The sequence below is a fragment of the Bubalus bubalis genome, chromosome 1 (genome assembly GCF_019923935.1).
Source record: "Bubalus bubalis isolate 160015118507 breed Murrah chromosome 1, NDDB_SH_1, whole genome shotgun sequence".
NCBI lineage: Eukaryota > Metazoa > Chordata > Mammalia > Artiodactyla > Bovidae > Bubalus > Bubalus bubalis.
In genome coordinates, this window is record NC_059157.1 from 190,237,128 (window position 1) to 190,254,112 (window position 16,985).

The window sequence follows — 16,985 nt, forward strand, 5'->3', positions numbered from 1 at the left end:
TGCCCCATTTGTTCACTTCCAGCCTCATGTCTCCTCAGGACCACCCAGCCAGGGCCTCCACCACCTTCTTCTCCCGCTGTACCTTCCTCCCTCCCCCACGGTGGTCCTTCCAGGGCACACAGTTAACCGCATCTCCCTGCTGGGAGAAGTGTGACAGGTGCCCCCTGCGTGGCTGAGACAGAGACCCTCTTCTTAGGGAGGATTCACACCCCACATTCTGCTGGGACTCTAGCCTCTCCCAGCGCTGCTGCCCTTCCGTGGGCCCACCCACAGCCCTCCAGCCTAGGCTCTTTCTTAAAGCTTGTCTGTGTATCACATGAGTGACATGTGAAGACAAATGAGCACACAGCTCTTCCTGCCCCGCCCCTACCCTGGGCTTTCACTGACTGCTGCCCCGTGTCTGGGGTGGACAGTGTAAACTTTTTGAGTGTTGCCCAGCTTTGTCTGCTCTGGGTGTCAGTGGGGTCCTTTGTGTACTGTGGTGAGGTTCTGGGCGCTAGGATCACTTTTAATGCTTCCTCAGAAAAAAGCAGTCATAATGGTGACTCAGGGTGTCGGCTTCCAGGGATCCACAAAGGAGTTCACAGAGGAGAAGCCTGGGAAATGCCTCCTGCCCCCGTTCAGGAGCAAACAGTACTGAAGGGGCCATGAACAGGACTGCGCAGAGGACGAGGCTGTGTTCCCAGGCTAATCCCCAAACCCGGGCATGGTGGCCTGAGCTGCTGGGACCTGGGGTCAGAAGTCCTACAGTCCTGGAGGTATCTGGCCTTCTGGTTGACCCCTCCACTTTTGCAAGGCCTAAGGAGGCTGGGCTGGGCTGAGGGCCATCCCTTCATGGATCTGGGGGTGGGGGGCGCTCCAGCTCTGGAGGGGTTCTGGGGGAGGGCAACATCCCAGAACCCTGCTGGCTCCCCTGTCCGGTCAAGGGCGGCATCACCGGCGGCAGTACCTGCGACCTGGCTCCAGTCTTTAGTAGGTGGGCTGCAAGAAATAATCCTCTGCTAAGAATAGCCGTAAGGCAGGGATGGGACACTGGGATTCAGTGCCTCGAAAATGACCACAATAGAAACAAAGTAAAGCAGAACGCAGTTCAGGAGGGATAGAAAAAAACGGTAACGGGACAAAAACACCTGAGACATCCACAGTCCCCTCCTGTCACCTGCGGACAGGTGTGCTGACCAGGCGCCTGAGAACATACATGTGCACGTGCACCGCGTCCTGGGTCTGCTAGGCGGGTAGGCGGACATGTGCGGCCAGACTCAGCGATTCTGCAGAGCGGGATAAGGGGCACCAGGCGGGGGACCGGGACAGGTGGGGGTCTGACTCGTGTCAGGCGGGGGGATGGCGGGGCGCAGTCCCGCTTTCGCGACCAACCTAGGACCCTGCTCCCGGGGCGGAGCGAGGGCAGGCGCCCACCTGGCGGGTGCAGGGGGCAGGCATCTCAGACCGTCCAGACCCGCCCCTGCCCCTGCAGGGACCCGCCCTTTCCCTCCGCCCCCACCGGTACACTCCTCCCCCTGCTCCTACTTCCAAGGTCCCGGGACCCGCCCCAGGCCACGCCCCCCCAGTAGTCCGCCTCCTCCCCATTGATGGTCTCATCCTACCTTGCACAACTCCCCTCCTCCTCGCCCGGTTTTGGGGCCCTCCCCACCCTACCCAATCTGTGGATCCGCCCTCTTGCCTCTCCCTTGTCACCGCCCCGGTGGGTGGACCTGCTAGCTCTAGGCCCCGCCCCTTTCCATTGACGTCTCCCTCCCCGCATTGGGCTCCGCCCGGATCTGGCCCCGCCCCCACAGTGAACCTCCCATGGCCCCGCCCTGCCCCGGCCACGCTAATTGGTTTCTTTCTGCGGAGCTTCCTGAGCTTCGATTGGTTGTACTCGTCGCCGTTCCGCTGTTCGATTGGCCTGCGGGGCCCGCTTTCGCGAGGACCTGCTCCTCGACGGGGCGGGGCCAGCGGCGGCGCGCTGCTCAGGATTGGTCAGCGGCTTAGAGGGGGCGGGCCCACGCCGCGCGCAGTGCCTCGCCAGAAGCGCCAGGAGCAGCTACTGCCGCCTCAGTCGCCTCAGTCGCTTCAGGCTTGGTCGCCTCAGGCTCAGGCACCACTGGGATCTTCAGTCCTCACCCCCCAGCCCCGCCCCGGCCGCCCTCCCGTGGGCCGGCCCGCGGGCACGCCCTCTGCCGCGGGACAGGTGAGTGATAGCGGGCAGGGCCGGGGATCGGGGGGTGGGGAATCGGCTGGAGTCCGGGGCCGGGGTCGGGGGTCGAGGGTAGGGGTCCCGGCCAGGGTCGAGCCGGGATCGTAACCAGGGATCGGGAACAAGAATCGGGGGTCGGGGGTTCGAGTCCTGGCCGGGATCGGCGCGGGGGATCGTGGGTCCAATCGGGGCCCCAGACCCCTAACTGGGGTCGAGGTCGAGCCGAGATCGAGGTCGAACCAGGGGTCGGGAACCCGTGACCGGGTTCGGGGTTCGGGCCGGGCGAGGGGCGCAGGTATCCGCCAGACCGAGCTCCGCGGAGAGCGCGGCGGACCCCCGTGGGGCCCGGACCAAGTTGGGCTGCCGCGGGGTCGCGGGCCGGGCGGGGCGGGGCCGGAGGCGGGGCGGGGCGGTCCCGGAGGACCCGGCAGCGCCCCCTCCTCAAGTTGGCGCTGGGGCCGCGCTGCCAGCTCACGGGATAGCCGATCCGGACGGAAACTGGGCGCCGGGAGGGTTTCTGAGTGAAGTGACAGGGCGGCTTCGGCGAAGCGCGGACCCCGCCTGGGCCGTCCTCCGCGATCAGAAGTTGTAAACAAGGATCGCGGGGTTCAGGCTGGCCTGTCAGCCGGTGTCTGCCGCAGGTCTGCTCCGGACTTCAGGAGGCTCACGTTTCAAAACGGTGTAAGTTTCGTCGCGTCTGTCTGAGGAAAGATGTGAGGGAAAGCGCATGGTTGGCGCTGGGCTTGGGGCGGCGGGCGCAGGGGAGGGAAGGGGCGCGGGGAGCTCGGGGCGGCGCCGGGACCGAGAGAGGGGATCCGCGGGTGCCCTTTGTGTCCCCTTCGCTCACACTCCCAGCATCTGCCGCCTCGACTCGCGTCTGCCTCCCTCCGTGACCCGAGTCAGAGCCTGGAGCAGGGCACCTGCGGCGGTGCGGCCCCCCTCTTCTGGTTGCTGTATGTTCTTCTTTTATTTTGGGGTGGGTCCAAAAGTGTTCTTATTGTTCCCATAAATGTTTCACTCTGGAAGTATTGTTTACTGAGAGTGTGTGTGTGTGTGTTTCTCCGCTTCTACTTTTTTACTTAGTACTCCGAAGCACTTGCATCACAAAATTGAAAGTTAACAAAAGCCGGGTCTTAAACCTTGTGCCTGAGGTTGATTATCTTTCCCCACCTTCTTTTGAGGCAACACGGACTTCCGGGTCTCTTTGGCTCTGCATGTGGGCTAAGGGCACTCTGGGGTGATGAGGATTTCTGATGTGTAATTGACCAAAAGGACTCCTAGGGCAGCAGGGCCTTGATGAGAGACGTTTACAGACTAGACTGGGTAATAAACAGACCATGCAGTTCACACCATTCCTCTGGCACAGGTTGCCCTCATCCTTCCAGAATTTAATTTGCTGTCAGGGGTGAGCTGTTGCCCCGTTTCTGTTCTTTGAACTTGTCTTTAGAATTGGGAACCAAAGGAAGTGTGCAAAGGTACTTTCCTATTGAAGAAAACTAACTTCCAGTCCTCTCACGTGCAGGAACAACTCATATCATCATAAAATGTCTCAGAGATGTGCATTTTGGCCCAGAGACTGTTTGCAGAACAGTGACACTCTGGAGGGGTTGCTGGCAGAATCTGAAACAATCTCATTGATCCTTACATCAGGGGAATTGGAGTAGTTGTGAGTGGTGTGTTCAGACCCGGAGATCCACCAGATATCAAGGGGTCTTCAAATACAAGTGCAGTCACTGACTGACATTGGTCACTTTTGAGCACTAATGTTCTCTTGTTTGTAGATGCTGTTATTTACACAGTGCAAGTTCATTACAAGTGTGTTAGGTTTTATATAACTTTATGCATGACACGGAGAAGGCAATGGGACCCCACTCCAGTACTCTTGCCTGGAAAATCCCATGGAAGGAGGAGCCTGGAAGGCTGCAGTCCATGGGGTCGCTGAGGGTCAGACACGACTAAGCAACTTCACTTTCACTTTTCACTTTCATGCATTGGAGAAGGAAATGGCAACCCACTCCAGTGTTCTTGCCTTGAGAATCCCAGGGACGGGGGAGCCTGGTGGGCTGCTGTCTATGGGGTTGCACAGAATCGGACACGACTGAAGCGATTTAGCAGCAGCAGCAGCATGCATGGCAACCCACCCCAGTATTCTTGCCTGGAGAATACCCATGGAAAGAGGAGCCTGGTGGGCTACAGTCTGTGTCGGACACAACTGAGTGACTAAGCATAGCATGTGTTTTCTTAGCTAATACTCAATATTATAAGGTTTTGAAAAAAGGTTTGTTGGTAAAAGGAGTTTTTGTTTTGTTTTTTAGCTGAAAAGATTAGATAGCCTGTGTAGAAATCAGGGCTTTGTGACCGATATTGCCACAGGTGGTGTTAATTAGTGGCAATGTTGGACTTTACAACATCACTTTTCCAGATATCTTTATTAATACTCAGAGTTGGAGAAAATACACAGTTTTATGATTACATTTTAAGGGTATTTATGAGAAAATTTCACCATATGGATTTATTTTGTTCCATGTTTAAAACAGCATGCAGTGTTTATATTTGCAGAAGTCCCACAAGTCCCCTTGAAACAATCTAGCCATTCAAGGTTGGACACTGTTTCTATTCCGGCAGTTTCACTTCCTGGACCTGTAGTCATGAGTCAATGGCAAAGTTATTCCTATGTTCACAGAAATCTCAGGGCTTTTTCACAAAGCAGATTTTGGTAGATGAAAGTTGTGCATCCCTTTGGTAAAAAAGGCTGTCTTTTAGGCCATAACAAAGAAAAATACCTGCTCATGTATTGGAATCAATCCCAAGTTAAACATTAGAATGAATACTGTACATTTCTGGAGGGCTCTGGAGACAATGGCTCCTCACTCCAGTACTCTTGCCTGGAAAATCCCATGGACGGAGGAGCCTGGTGGGCTGCAGTCCATGGGGTCGCTAAGAGTCAGACACAACTGAGCGACTTCACTTTCACTTTTCACTTTCATGCATTGGAGAAGGAAATGGCAACCCACTCCAGTGTTCTTGCCTGGAGAATCCCAGGGACGGGGGAGCCTGGTGGGCTGCCGTCTATGGGGTCGCACAGAGTTGGACACGACTGAAGCGACTTAGCAGCAGCTGCAGCAGCAGCTGGTGTTACTTGTCAGCTCGGGCTGCAGAGACTCTTAAAAGCGTCCAGCCCCACTGTCCATGGTGCTGAATACATGCCCGTTTATTTCTGGGTTTTTCTTTTTATTTTTTTGTCTCAAATTTCCTTTCCAGTGTGAGTGTGGTTTTGGAGTTTTAAAATGAATTTCAGGATTCACACTATTAAAGAAGAGTTGAACAAAGGAATCCTACTGGACCTGAATGGAAGTATGCCTTTTAAAAACTCAAGGCATATTAATATCTCTTTTTCTAAAATGTTGATAATTGTGCTGATTCAACCTATGCTTTGGTTAGTCCCCTTCACCCCAGGTGAGAATTTTCCTCTTACAGTATGGACATCAACTAACAAGCCATTGAAATTAAGTGAGACCCTGTTTGCTTAACTAACACCCTTTTTAAAAATGTTCTCTTCACTAAAATATACATATATATTTGTACATAGAGGCACTTTGCTTTTCCCTAAACAGAGTTGGGGTTTCCCTGGTGGTTCAGTGGTAAAGAATCCTTCTATAATGCAGGAGATGCAGGCTCAGTCCCTGGGTCTAGAAGATCCCCTGGAGAAGGAAATGGCAACCCACTCCAGTATTCTTGCCTAGAAAATCCCATGGACAGAGGAGCCTGGTAGGCTACAGTCCACTGGGTAACAAAAGAGTCAGACACGACTTAGTGACAAAACAACAACAAACAGAGTTGATTGTAACATCCTTCAGCCTCATTGGCATGGTGCTTCCCGGTCTTCCAGGAGAGGGGCTGGAGCCCTCTGAGAATGTGGTGGGGCTGTTGGGCAATTGCCAAGCATTCCTGTTGTATTGGAGCAATATCTACTCTTTTGTCTAGAGTTTTGAGTACATCTTTGTATGTAATTTTAGATAAATTCTTTATTTATCTTGAGGCTAATTTTGTCTGTTTAGAACAGGTTAGCAGTAAAAAATAATGAGTGTCACTTGTACAGAGATTCTTCCACATGATAGTAAATTGTGCATCAAACAAAGCAGTGGATTGTTGAGGTGTTTTTTATTATGAACATCTGAACTAGTTCTTTGGCCCTGTCATCTGTACATGTAACCCTGGTTACTCTTTGACATCTGGTTTGTTGAGGGAGACTGAAGGCAGCTTCCTTCTGCCTCCTCGAAATTTCAGAAATCCTCTCTGAGGGCTGCTGTTTGCCAGGCACTGTGCTATGATCTGGGAACCCACAGGGAAATGAGACAGAGTTATCTTTGAAGGACTCAGCACTTTGGACTGAGGACAGGACATGAAGACAGATGATTACAGGGGACACACTCAGTGCTGCAATTGGGGTACACAGGAAGCTGGGTTGGTGTGTGATTCATTTACATTGGGAATCAAAGAAGGCTTCAGAGAGGAGCTGACTTCTGGGCTGAGCCCTGGAGTTTGGGTTGTAATTATTTGGGCATAGATGGGTATACATTGATTACACAAGACCAGAAAGTTGTTGTCATTGGAGGACAGGGAGTATGGTGGTGCTGAGGCTGGAGGTATGGGGGATGTTGTGAAAAGGTTGGGACTCTGCTAGAGGTATTGTGGGGGAGGGGAAGTTGAGGAGACGTGTAGTGTGCAGAAGAATGGCCTCCCAAAGCTGCTTGCATCCTGAGCTCTAGAACCTGTGAATATGTTATGTGTCAAAGAGGATTTAAGGTAGCAGTTAGAATGAAGGGTGTTAATCAGTTGACTTTAAAACAAATTATCCTGAATTGTCCGAGTGGGCCTAAAGTTGTCACAAGGGTCATTAAATATGGAAGAGAGATGCAGAAAAGTCAGTGTCAGAGTGCTGTAAAGTGAGGAAGACTCTACCCTTCACTGCTGGTTTTGGAGATGAAAGGGACCATGAACTAAGGAATACAGGCAGCCTCCAGACTCTGGAAAAGGTGAGAAAATTGGTTCTCCAGTCAAGCTTCCAGAAAAGAACACAACTGGGCTGACACTTTGATTCTAGCCCATTGAGACCTGTGTCTGACGTCCTCCCATCCAAGCACTAACCAGGCCCGACCCTGCTTAACTTCTGAGATCAGCTGAGATTGGGTGCGTTTAGGGTGGTATGGCTGTAGACTGACTTCTGACCTCCTGCACTACAAGGTAATTAATTTGTGTTATGTTAAACCATTATATTCAATGGAAAATTTTTTAGAGCGGCTGCAAGAAACTGAGTTGGGACTCTGCTCTAGAAAGTTTCAGCTGGGGAAATTTAAAGAGGAAGTAACCTGGTCAGTTTGGCTGTAGAAGATAAACAGATCCAGTTGCTATTTAGGAGGAGGTTGCCCTAAGTTAGCAGGGTTCTGATCCCCCGTTTCATTTCCTGGCAAGACTGGTTTCTGACATTGCGTTAGCTGGCTTGAATCCCAGTTGAAGCTTTCCTCTAAGCATCCTGCTCAGCCTCCACCCCTGCTAGTTGCCATGTCCCACTGGTTCGCTTTTCCCTGTGCTGGGAACACAGGGGAGAGTGGATCAGGTATACATCTATCTATGCATGATATTGTGGGGATTGTGGGATCATAGGGTAGGCCCAGTTCCAACCGCAAAGCTGTTGCAAACAAGTCCCAAAGGTTTGTTTCTTCATTTCCTTGCTGATCCTTTGTAATTCAGATGTTTAATTGTTGTCCGTTGAGTAGATATGAAACATCTCACTGTTTTAATTTCTATTTCCTTGATTACTAGTGAGTTTGAGGATTTTTTTTACCCATTTATTGGCTTCCTGAGTTTTCAAGTCTATAAATTGTATTCTTATATTGCTTGTCTGTTTCTGTGCCTGGGTTATCCTTTTTATAGTTTTTTTGAAGTTCTTTATATATTTGGATTCTATTTGTGTCCTATTTTTTATCCTTTTAAAAATGCTATTTTATTTATTTATTTATTTATTTTAAATTTTATTTTATTTTTAAACTTTACATAATTGTATTAGTTTTGCCAAATATCAAAATGAATCTGCCACAGGTATACATGTGTTCCCCATCCTGAACCCTCCTCCCTCCTCCCTCCCCATTCCATCCCTCTGGGTCATCCCAGTGCACCAGCCCCAAGCATCCAGTATCGTGCATCGAACCTGGACTGGCAACTCATTTCATACATGATATTTTACATGTTTCAATGCCATTCTCCCAAATCTTCCCACCCTCTCCCTCTCTCACAGAGTCCATAAGACTGTTCTATACAAATGCTATTTTGATGAACAGATGTTTAATTTTAATGTTGTCAAATTTATCAATCTTTTTCTTACTGTTTGTGGTTATTAAGTCTTATTTAAGAAATTGTTTACCTCATGGTCATAAGATATGCTCCTCTTAAAGATTTTTAAAAAATATTTCCTCCTTATATTCTACTTTGAACTTATTTTTTTATGAAGCAGGAGGTAGAGATATGATTTTAGATTTTTTTCCCTTTTGCCAGTACTGTTTATTGAGTACCGTTCTTTCCCCAGTGATTTGCAGTACTGTCTTTGAAACATACCAGACCTCACAAATGTGTGGATCTGTTTTGAATTTCTCCATGTAAATAGTTATAATTTCATTTCTTCCTTCCTAGTCCTTAAATCTTTTATTTTATCTTATTTTTTTGTCTTATTCCCTTTGTTTGGACCACTAAACAAAGTTGCATAGAAATTGTGGTAAGGCTATCCTAATATTATTTTTCAGTTTAAAGGCAATGTTTTCAAACTGTTAAATATGAAGTTTGTTGTGTACTGGTAGATTCCTTTTATTAGGGTAAGGATGGTCTTACCTAGTAAATATTTTAAAAAATCATTTATAGATTTTTAATTTTATCAGGTGGTTTCTTTACCTATTTTATAATTTTACATATTTTCTTCCTTGAACTCTGAGGTGAAATATTTTAATATTTTAAATCATCATTAATATTTTTAATTTTAAATCATCATTGGTTTCTTGGGATCAACTCTACTTTGTCATGATACACTACATTTAAAAATTATTATTGGATCCAAGTATGTAATCTTTCACTTTTGATTTTGGTATATATTTCATAAGAAGTATTGATTGATAATCTTTTCTTATATTGCTCTTAATCAGATTTGGTATCAAGATGATGCTTCATCATCTCTGCAGTAATTTCTGAAAGGGAGAGATGTTTGTTCCTTGGAAGTTTGGCAGAACTGCTTCCTAAATGTTCTAGATGTGGACCCTTTTAGAACATGGAGATGCTTGCAGTTAATCACTTTAGAAGCTGGTCCATTCTGTTCACATTTTTTTGGCTGGAGGGAGTCATTCTGGACATGCCTAGTTTCAAATGGAGCAGGAAGGCGGAGTCTTCCATGTTCTGGAAGTTTAGAACAACTGGAGACTGGTAAATATTAGTAATATTTAACCACACTGTGGAAGCTAATTGATGTCTGTGCTGCCAAATAAGCCAAAATTAAAACTGTGTTCCTCTCGAGGTCTTGTTCCAAGTTTTTCCAAGTATGTTGTCTATCAAGGGGCCAGTTAGATTTCTTGTGAACAAACCATCCTGCTCACTTTCTCCAGAACCCATCTTGGGAGTTCCTGCTTCTCTACCTCTCCTCACTGCAGAGGAAATATCTCTCATTCTCATTCCTTTCCCCTGATCAAAATCTTAATCATCCTTCATGGCTGGCACAGGACCTGCTGAAATCCTCTACATGAACTCTGACTCATTGTGAACATTCCCATCACTTTTTACAGTACTGTCCTACGTCAGAGATGCAAAGGGCAGGGTTCAGTTGTGTTTATGAGTGGTTGGTTGATCAGAAGAGTCTTCACATCCAAGTGCAAGCTTCTCTCCTTTGTCTGAGCTCTGCAGTGGGAAGCTAGGTAGAGTGGACAGACTGTGTGAATGAAGTTGAGCTCACCATGTCCTCACCTTCTAGTATTCACACCTTGTTTAATACCCCCATCCCCATTGAGGTGGGACCTGTGACTTGCTTCTAACTAATGGAATAAGGCAAAAGTGATGGGACACAAATTCCATTATTATGTTACATTATGCAATTCTGTCTTGCTAGAAACTGATTTGCTGTTGTTGTTGCTTAATCACTAAGTCATGTCCTACTCTTTGTGACCCTGTGGACTATAGCCCATCAGACTCCTCTGTTCATGGGATTTTCCAGGCATGAATACTGGAGTGGGTTGCCATTGACTTCTCCAGGGGATCTTCCCAACCCGGGGATTGAATCTGCATCTCTTGCATTGGCAGGTGGGTTCTTTACCACTGAGCCACCAGGAAGCCCGGAAACTGATTTAGAGAGTCTCTCTGCTGGCTTGAGTAAGCACCCAAGTTGGAGAAGCCCACATGGCAGGAACTGCAAGGTGGCCATTAGGAGCTGAGGGCCACCTCCAGAGACAACCAGTGGGAAGTAGGGACCCTCAGTCTTACAGCAAGGAAGCAACTTCCACCAACAACCTGAGTGAGCTTGGAAGCAGATTCTTCCCCAGTAAAGCCTGCAAATGAGAATATAATCTTGCCAACATCATGACTGCAGCCTTATGAGACCTTAAGCAGAGGACCCAGTCAAGCCTTTTCAGACTTATGGCCTTGCTACAGTTTGTCATGCAGCTGTAGAAGACTAATGCACCAGATTTGTACTGACCTCCCAGTGACCTCACTAGAAGTGGGTTTAGGCTGATGAAGGTTGTTTGAATCTATTGGGGATAATCAATTTTTTAATTATTAAAATCTTTTTCTATTTATAAAAGAATTGAAATAGGCAGAAAGTATAAAGCACAAAATCAACATCATCTATAGTCTTACCACGCAAGGATAGCCAATTTTTTCTACTTTTATATAATATATGATATGCATTTCCTCAAGGTGGGATTCATTCCATAATATGTTTTATGAACAACTTTCTTCTTTGTAGATAGTGAACATTTTTTGCATCATATCATATTTTTCTAAATTATTATTTTGAATGACTGCATAATATTCCAATGGGTGTCCCAATTTATTGAACTGCTTTCATATAGCTGAGCATTGATGCCATTTATAATATTTACCTTAATGAATAATTCTTTGATAAGTATCCTATACAGAACTGATTGTGTGTATCCTTGATTATTTCTGAAAGAGATTTCTAAAGGCAGAATTCTCATGTCAAAACTTGTAGAGGTTTTTAAACTTTTTGATATTAACCATACAGCTTCCAGTGTTCTTTAAAAAGTGTACAACTCAAGTATCTGTTTCTGTAACTCACCACATGGGGTAGGACAGAACTATTGATTTTTCAGCATTTAGGTTCCTGTTTTCCTAACCCTGTTTGCAAAGTGCTTTTAAATTATTCATTAAAGTGCAGTGTTCTATTTATAGACACATTTGTGTATGAGATCGCTCCCTTAATGTCTGGGCAAGAAGCCTTTGAATTGCTATTATCACATCCCTATCTTTGCAAATCCTTTTCTACTCCTATCCACCCTTTCTTTGTTTTCAACCAAATAGAGACACTGAAAATAAGGTTTTATAGTTGAAATGGTTACTCGGATGAAGTGGCTCTTCTGAATGAGCTCTTGTTCTTTTCTTCTCATCGCTCATTAACTAGTTGACTTCAAAAAGATGAAAAATCAGAAAAGTATTAATTATTAATTCAAAAATACTTCTTCCTGATTCATAAAATAAGGAGTGCTTATTTAGAAATTTTATGAAATAGTGATTAGCATCAAAAGCAGAATAAAATTCTTTAATTCCACCACCCACAGATGACTACAATATGAACAAAACTTGTTCGTATTAGCCTATTATCATTTATCGATTAGATGCTGATTACTGATGTTTTAGGGGAAATTTTTGAGTCCATGTCTATGAATGAAGTTGATCTGTAATTTTCTTTTCCTATAGCTGTTCACCATCTAATTTGGGATGAATGGTTACTTTATCATTTGCAGCTTTTATCTTTTACTAGTATGTGCATTTAAGGTGACACGTTTCCTTATAAATGTTTCAGCTGCATCATACAGAGTTTGATTTGGCGTATTTTCATCATTGTTTAGTAAATGCTATGCACTAAATTGTTCCTCCCTCAAATTCCCCTGCTGAAGCTCAAACCCCAGATTCATGGTACTGGGAGATGGGGCCTTCAGGAGGTGATTAGGTTTAAATGAGTGTGAGGTCCTTATGAAGGGATTAGTGCCTTATAAGAAGAGACCAGAGACCCCTTTCTCTCTTTCCTTGCCATGTGAAGTCACAACAAGAAAGCAGCCAGCTGGAAGTGAGGTAGTGGGCCTTCACCAGAACATGACCATGTCAGCACCTTGATCTCAGACTTCCCAGCCTCCAGAACTGAGAAGTAAATGTCTAAGCCCCCAGTCTCTGGTATTTTGTTATAGCAGCCCGAGCTAGTACAATATAATTTCCATTATGATATTTTTCTTTGATTTGTAAGTCATTTAGAAGAATATTTTAAAATTTCCAAACATCTGCGTATTTTCTTATTTTATTCTTTTCTATCACAATTGAATTGCCCAGGGATCATGCTCTTTATTTTAATCTTTTGAAATTTTCTGATGTGCCTTATAGTAGAATATGGTCTATATGTTTTCTCAAATTTTCCTGTGTGCTTGAAAAGAGTTCAGTTCAGTGTTCTATATATTCTATTCAGCTAACTTGATAAGCATATTACTCACGTCTTCTGTTTTCTGACTGCCTTTTTGTCTGGTTGTTATATCTGTTACTAAGATAATTACACAATTTCATTGTGATTATGGATTTGTCTTATTTCTTCTTGTAGTTATGTCAACTTTTATTTATATACTTTGAAACCATATTATTAGGAGAATGCAAATTTAAAATTGTTATGTCTTCCTGATGAATTCAGACTTTAATTATTATGAGTGGTTCTCTTTATCTCTAGTAATGTATCTTTGCCTTTTTGTTGTAGTGTGTCTGATACTATTATGGCTATATCAGATTTCTTTAGGCTCATATTTGCATGAAATCTTTGTTTTTTATCATTTTACTTTCAGCCTTACTATGTTTTTATACCTTAGATATATCTCTTGCAAAGGTTATACGGTTAGATTTTTTTCATCCAATCTGATTATCTTTGTCCTCTACTGGGAGCATTCAACTCATTTACATTGAATGTAATTACAATCTATCTGAGTTTAAATCTACAGGCCTATTATATGTCACTCTTGTCCCATGTTTTCGGTGTTTATTTTTCTCTCTTGTGTTATTTGAAACTAGTATTATGATTTTGAAAAATCATTCTGCTTTTCCACTCTCTCTAGTGTATTGGAGGTTATATATTCTATTTTCTTTTTGTGGTTACCATGTGAATTAGATAATGTGTTATTAACTCATCCAGATAATTCATTTATACCTTCCTCTTGGGCCATCCAGAGATCACAGTTTCTTAGAATACTTAAACTCCATTCTCCCCTCCAGATTTATGTGTGCTTGTAACTGTATATTTTAATTCTATATGCTCTTTTTAAACTCAATGAAGTAACATTAACCGTGTTAATATTTAACATACTGTCCATGTTCATTTAGATTTACTCATCCTGATAGCTTAGTTGGTAAAGAATCTGCCTGCAATGCAGGAGACCCTGGTTCGATTCCTGCGTTGGGAAAATCTGCTGGAGAAGGGATAGGCTACCCATTCCAGTATTCTTGGGCTTCCCTTCTGGCTCAGATGGTAAAGAATCCGCCTGCAATGTGGGAGACATGGGTTCAATCCCTGTCTCCCCTGGAGAAGGGAAAGGCTAGCCACTCCAGTAGTCTGGCCTGCTATACTATACAGTCCATGGGGTCGAAAAGAGCTGGAAACTGAACGACTTTCTCTTTCACTTATCTGTTCTTTGCTTTTCATTGCTCTCTTACATTTCTGACCTTTATTTTGGGGTCATTTCCCTTCTGCCTAAAGAGCCTTCTTTAGAAATTCCACTTTTTGCTTATCAACTGATAGTAGACACTCCTGATTTTTCTAGAAGTACTTAGATTTCACTTTTATTATTTAAAAAATTCCTTTACTTAAAATTTTTGGGGGTATATTTTACATGTGTAAAATTCACCTTTTTAAAGTTTAGATTCAGTGGTTTTTGGTATTTACAAAGTTGTACAACTTTCATCAATACCTAATTTCAGAGCATTTTTATCAATTAAAAAAAACCCTCATACCTCTTAACAGTCACTCCCCATTCCTCCCTTCCCCCAGAACTTGGCAACCATTAATCTACTTTCTGTCTATAAGGTTTTGCTTAATATGTACTTTTCATATGGGTGGAGTCATAAATATGTGACCTCTGGTATCCAGCTGCTTTCATTTACTAGAATAATGTCAAGGTCCTTCCTTGATCCACTGTAGCATGGCTGATTAGTATGTATGGATAGATTGCATTTTGCTTATCCATTCATCAGTAGGCAGACATTTGACTTTTTTGCATTTTTTTGTCTATTATGAATAATGTGTTGTCAACAGTCATGTGCAAATTTTTTTTATGTACAAATTTTTGTATGAAAACATGTTTTCATTTCTTTTGACTATATACTTAGGAGTGAAATTGCTGGGTCAAATAATAACTCTAACTTTTTGAGTAACCGCCAGACTATTTTCCAAAGATACTGTACCATTTTATCCTACCAGCCATGCATAAGTGTTCGTTTTTCCACATCTTCACCAATACTTGTTATTTTCAATTTTTTGATTATTGCCATCCTAGTGGGTGTGAAGTGGTGTCTAACTGTGGTATTGATTAGTATTTCCATAATAACTGATGCTTTTGAGCACTTTTTTGTGTGCTCATAGCCATTTGTATGGGAGAAGGCAATGCCATCCCACTCCAGTACTCTTGCCTGGCAAATCCCATGGACGGAGGAGCCTGATGGGCTGCAGTCCATGGGGTCGCGAAGAGTCAGACATGACTGAGCGACTTCACTTTCACTTTTCACTTTCATGCATTGGAGAAGGAAATGGCAACCCACTCCAGTGTTCTTGCCTGGAGAATCCCAGGGATGGCGGAGCCTGGTGGGCTGCCATCTATGGGGTCGCACAAAGTCGGACACGACTGAAGTGACTTAGCAGCAGCAGCAGCAGCAGCAGCAGGAGCAGCAGCCATTTGTATATCTTTGGAGAAATTCCTGTTTAGATCCTTTGGCCATTTTAAAGTTGGATTGTCTTTTTATTGCTGGGCTGTAAAGAACCTGCCTGCCAATGCAGGAGACATAAGAGATGTGGGTTCGATCTCTGAGGGAGGGCATGGCAACCTACTCTAATATTCTTGTCTGGAGAATCCCATGGACAGAGGAGCCTGGTGGGCTATAGTCCATAGGGTTGCACAGAGTTGGACATAACTGAAGTGACTTAGCACTAGCACAAAAATTCTTTATTGTTTACCAATTCCTTATCAGATATATGATTTGTAAGTATTTCCAAATCTTGTGAGTTGCCTTTTCACTTTCATGATAGTGTCCTTTGATGCACATTTTCATGAAGACTAATTTATCTATTTTTTCTTTTGTTGCTTGTGCTTTAGGTGTTGTATTTAAGACAGCATTGCCTAATCCCAGATTACAAAGACTCACACCTGTGTTTTATTCTAAAGTTTTAGCTCTTAAATTCAGGCTTTTGATACATCTTGAGTTAATTTTTATGTATGGTGTGAGGGAGTAGCGTCTGTATCTGTCTATCCAGTTGTCTGAGCACCATTTTTTGAAAAGACTATTTCCTCAGTGAATGGTCTTTTAACAGCTTTGTTGAAAATCAGTTGACCATAGAACATGGGTTTATTTCTGGACTCTCAATCTGAGTCCATCCATCCGTATATCTATCTTTATGCCAAAACCGCACAGTTACGATTACTGGAACTTTGTGGTAAGTTTTGAAATTGGAAAGTGTGAGTCCTCCAACTTTGTTGTTCTTATTTAAGATTGTTTTGGTTATTCCTGATCCCTTGCATTTCCATGATTTTTAGGATTAGCTTGTCAATTTTTGCATAAAAGGCAGCTGGAATTTTGGTAGGGATTGCATTGAATGTGTAGATCAATCTGGGAATACTGCTATTTTGACTGTAGTAAGTCTTCTAATCCACGAGCAAGGAATTTATTGGCTGTTATAGTTTTTTTTAGTGGATTCTGAACGTTTTCTGTGTGTATATAGTTACTTTTGTGCCTTCCTTTCTAATCTGGATGCCTGTAGTTGATTTATTTGGCCGCACTAGGTCTTAGTCATAGGTATCTGGGGACATCCATCTTTGTTGCAGCATGTGTGATCTTTGGTTGTGTCATATCAGCTCTTAGTTGTGGCATGTGGGATCTTGTTCCCTGACCAGGGATCAAACCCGGGCCCCCTGCACTGGGAGCTTAGCTACTGGACCACCAGGAAAGTCCCTTGTGTGATTGCCCTAGTTATAACTCCTAGTTTAATGTTGAATTGTCTTGGCAGAAGTGGACACCCTTGTCTTCTTCCTGATCTTAGGGGGAGAGCTTTCAGCCTTTCACCTAATTATATTGTTAGCTTCGGATTTTTGTAAATGCTCTTTTTTAGGTTGAGGAAGTTTCCATTTAGTTTTATTTTGTTTTTTTTTAATCATAAAAGATTGTTAGTGTCAGATGCTTCCTCTAATCTATTGAGATGATCATGTGGTTTTGTCCCTCTTAATGTTGTGCATTACATTGACCGATGTTCACATGTTGAAGGAACCCTGCATTCCTTAGGTAA

At 44.2% G+C, this 16,985-nt stretch overlaps 1 protein-coding gene across 4 annotated transcripts in view; it reads left to right on the forward strand.

The window, feature by feature from the left end:
- Positions 1–1,993: 1,993 nt before the first annotated feature.
- PCBP3 (poly(rC) binding protein 3) overlaps positions 1,994–16,985 on the forward strand; it is a 231,169-nt gene continuing 216,177 nt past the window's right edge. For all 4 annotated transcript variants that reach the window (XM_025292973.3, XM_025292977.3, XM_025292983.3 and 1 more), the window contains exon 1: positions 1,994–2,191. The gene's annotated coding sequence lies outside the window, so the exon portion shown is untranslated. The remainder of the gene's footprint in view (positions 2,192–16,985) is intronic.